The sequence below is a fragment of the Furipterus horrens genome, unplaced genomic scaffold (genome assembly GCF_987537825.1).
Source record: "Furipterus horrens unplaced genomic scaffold, mFurHor1.1.pri manual_scaffold_17, whole genome shotgun sequence".
In the NCBI taxonomy this organism is placed as follows: domain Eukaryota; kingdom Metazoa; phylum Chordata; class Mammalia; order Chiroptera; family Furipteridae; genus Furipterus; species Furipterus horrens.
This window is the reverse complement of record NW_028327187.1, coordinates 73726243-73730986: the sequence shown is the minus strand read 5'-3', so window position 1 is coordinate 73730986 and position 4744 is coordinate 73726243.

Below are 4744 nucleotides of genomic sequence, written 5' to 3'. Positions count from 1 at the left end.
TTCTGGGTGTTATTTGTTTTGAGATCTAGCTGTTATCTTTCTATGGTTGCGCAAGGAGGTAAAGCGTGTCTACCTACATCTCCATCTTGACTGGAAGTCTAGTTCCCATTTCTTTCCCATAGGAGCTCTCCTCATTCCATAAGATGTGCTCACTTTGGGACACCTGCACTTGCCATCTCAAATCACCCTCCCCAGACCCTCAGTTACAGCCTCCCTTGAGGCCTCCTCTATACCTCATTTCTTTTCTTCAATGAGGTGGTTGGGTTTTTGCTTTCCCAGACTTCTGGCCTCCCACTTTCAAACTGGATCTTCCTCAGGGTCCTCACACTGACTCTGGTTATGTCCTGGACACACCCTCTGCCAACCTGAGAGGCTGTGCCCTTACACAGAGCCCCCAGAGCATCATAACCAGAAGGTGTAGAAGTTATGAATCACCATTTCTGGTCATCTTGCCCTCTGGGCCTCCCAGGACTGACTGTTCTAAGGACCACAGTCCCTTTGTCTTCCCTCCTGGTTCTCACTTGGAGCCCTGGCAGATCCTGGGAACCACCTTCCATTAAATGGAAGGCTGGGCCACTCAGACTGAAGCCCTCAATGCCTCAAGAGCCCCAGGTGAAGTCTGTGGACATCACATCGGGTCACCAAGTCTGGGGATTCCCAGAGCTGTTGGCAGAGGCTAAGATGGATTCTATGGAGTCCCTCAGTCTCATCTCTGGCCCCTACCTTGATTCCAGGTAGAGTCGGGGCCACACCCCCTGTGGACCTGAGGTTGCTCCCTTCAGACCTTGTCCAGGACTCCTGAGTTCTCTGAGAAGGTGGAAGGGATGGGGGTACTCAGCCTGAGAGTCTTACCTGGGATTCCCCAGAGCTGACAGTAATGCCTAGAGTTGGATTCTGAAGTGCCTTCTCTTCTAGGGCAGGTGGATCCCTCAGGCCTCACTCAGGAGTCTCCTCACAACCCTTCCAGAGATCACTGCAGTAACCAAACAGACAAATGGTAGAGGGGGAGATGCAGCACCCAGGACCCAGGGGGAAGGTCAGAAAAGAAACCCCATTTCCCATGACATCTCTTCACCAGCGTGGCTGACACTTTGGAAACCATGTGTTCTAAATGTTTCATTTTTACTGAAGACACTGAGCAGCAGCAGGGATTTGAGGAGGTCCTGCTGGTTTGTGATTATCTACTTTTGCCTTGTCCAGTGCAAGCGTTTTTACTTTTTGATCCTCGTTCATAGTTAAGTAATACATTTTACATCCCTACCTAGTGTACTTTTAGAATATAATTGCATATATAAATATAAAATAATTTATATACCGGTATATATAACATTTCATGAAAGAATACCTACCTGTACTATCTGTGGTTCACTGGTTATTCTATTTCTAGTCCATTTTTTACATTAGATTTAAATACTAATTTTTTTTTGACAAACTAGTCCTTATGTACTAAGGCAGTTTCAGATAGCTATAGCCAGATTCCAGAATCATATGCCTCAGTCAACAGCATCTTTCCTGCATGTGTAGTCTGAGGGCCTCAGATCTGTGCAATGAAGCAGAAAAGAAGTTCAAATATTTTCCCCTACCCACCCTGTAATCTGCATCTATGCAGGCTACAGCTCAGCCCTATGCCCCTGCTCCCCAAACCTCCATCCCAAACACAAGTCTTCAGTTTCTTCAAGACAGCTCACCACAGTCTTCAAATGCCCCCAAGGCTTTCTCATGGTTTTTTAAAAAAGATTTTCTTGTTGATTTCCATCCTCCTCTGCTTCCTTCCATGATTTTCCAGGTTTGACTTAGGAAGTGGAAGTCAGCGGTCTGTGCTTGGTTGTCATCTTGGCAGTTATAGGTAAGGCACTATATCTGTAAATCACTTAAGCAGTATCTACATGTTTACAATATTCTGGTCCCCATCAATGAATATCATACATGGATTAATTTATTTGGTGCTTCTTTTACCTGAATGTATCAGTAAACTTGCATATTTATATATATTTACACAGTAATATAAAACTATATTCCATATATATGATGTCTGTCTGGAAAAAGTCCAGCCATTGTTAATATAACAAGAATGGTTTGTGTGACATCGAGGTAACCTGGCAACCAGGGAGAGTGGACTGAAATGCACATGTGTGAACAATGAAAACTTCACTGTTCTAGTCAGTGGGGGTGGTAGATGCCATTGAGTGAGCATGTGTACTGTGTGGCTATTGCATTCAAAATGACTGAGCAAGTTCAGGAACAACTCTGTATCAAATTTTGCATTAAGCTTGAACATTTCTCTGTGGAAACCATTCAAGTGATTCAGAAGGCTGCAGGTATAGGGAACTGGTGATTGGTAGATTCATCACAACAACATGCCTGCTCATGCATCACATCTCCTGCAGAGTTTTCTTGGTGAAACATCAAATCACTCTGGTGACTCAGCCCCTCTACTGCCCAGATTTGGCACCATGTGACTTCTGTCTTTTCCCAAAACCAGAATCACCTTTGAAAGGGAAGGGATTTCAGACTGTTGATGAAATTCAGGAAAATACAATGGGGCAGTTAATGGTGACTGGAAGAACTGTGTGAGGTACCAAGGTGCCTACTTTGAAGGGGACTAAGGTGTCATTGTGCTATGTACAATGTCTCTTGAATCTTGTATCTTCTTCAATAAATGTCTCTATTTTTCATATTACATGGCTGGATACCTTCTGGACAGACCTCATATGATATTATATATATATATATATATATATATATACACACACACACACACACACACACACACACACACACACAGTAAGTATATGATGTATTAGATATGTCAGCTATAATATATATCTTATTTATGTCATATGTTTTATAATATACATTATTACATATACTGTAGTTATATAGTTTTATAAATAGTTACATAGATCTTGTATATTTTTGGTAGGCTTCTTCATAGGCGACTTTTGGATATTGTTGTTGTTGTGAATGGGTTGTTTTCTATTACATGTTCTCATTAGTTACTGAATTAGTGGCAGGGCTCTTTATTTTGCTTAGGTAATCCTTCATACACTGTCTGAAGTCTCATTCACTTGAATATCTCATTTGTCAACTATACCTTTGAATTTTCATAATAGATAATGAGATTGTCACTAAATACTCTCTCTTTATTTTCAATATTTATACAGTAAATCTTACTTATGTGACATCCACAGCTCTGGATTTGTGTACCAGTAGTTATGAATGGTAGAGGTGAGAATATATATCTATGTGAAGTTTCTTTTTTTAAAGTATATTTTATTGATTATGCTGTGACAGTTGTCCCAATTTCTTTTCCCTTTGCTCCCCTCCACCCAGTACCCCTCTTCCCTCCAGCAATCCCACCCCCTTTAGTTCATGCCCTTGAGTAGTGCATAAAGGTTCTTTGGCTTCACCTTTTCCTATATTATACTTAACATCCTCCTGTCAATTTTGTACTTACCAACTATGCTTTTTATAAAAGTATATTTTATTGATTATGTTGTTACAGTAGTTCCAAATTTTCCCCCTTTGCTCCCTCTGCCCAGTATCCCACTTCCCTCCAGCAATCCCACCCCCCTTAGTTCATGTGCATGGGTTGTGCAAATAAGTTCTTTGGCTTCACCCTTTCCTATATTATTCTTAACACCTCCCTGTCTATTTTGTATCAACCGATTATGCTTCTTAGTCCCTGTACCATTTCCCCATTTCTCCCCTTCCCCCCTCCCAGCTGATAACCCTCCAAATGTTCCCCATACCTATGATTCTGTTCCTATTCTGGTTTGCTTAGTTAGATTTTGTTTTTATTTTTTAGATTCAGTTGTTGATAGTTGTGAGTTTGTTGTCATTTTAGTGTTCATAGTTTTTATCTTCTTTTTCTTAAGTAAGTCCCTTTGACATTTCATATAATAATGGCTTGGTGATGATGAGCTCCTTTAGCTTCACCTTGTCTGGGAAGCACTTCATCTGCCCTTCTATTATAAATGATAGCTTTGCTGGATATAGCAATCTTGGTTGTAGGTTGCTTTTCATCACATTGAATACTGCTTGTCAGTCCCTTCCTGCGTGCAAAGTGTCCTCTCAGAAATCAGCTGATAGTCCTATAGACATCCCCCTGTAGGCAACTGTCTGCCTCTCTCTTGCTGCCCCCAGGACTCTGTCTGTATTTTTCACCTTTGGCATCTCAAACATGATGCATCCTGGTGTGGTCCCCTCTGGGTCCAGCTCACCCAGGACCCTCCATGCTTCCTGGACCTGTATGTCCATTTCCTTTGCAAAATTTGGGAAGTTTTCCTCATTTCTTTCAATTCTTGTTTCCTCATTCTGCACTGGTTGACTGTTTTTTTTTCTTCCTTATGTTCCAAATCATTGATTTGAACCCCGGTTTCCTTCCCTTCACCATTGGTTTTGTGTGGATTTTCCTTCTTTTCACTTAGCATAGCCTTTACTTCTTCTCCTATGCATTTGCCATACTCAAGCATATCTGTCCAGCCTATGAACATCTTTATCACCAGTGTTTTAAATTCTTTGTCTGTTCGGTTGTCTATCTCCTCGTCACTTAGTTCTCCCACTGGAACCTTGATCCATTCCCCCTTTGGGGTCATACTTCTCTGTCTCCTCATTCTGACAGGCTCCTGTGTTTGTTTGCCTCCACATCCCAGGTAGAGCTGTCACTTCTGTTATGTTGTAAGGGGTGGAGCCTTAGGGATTTGTCAGTAGAGGGTGACCTGTTTTACCACGTTGTGGCACT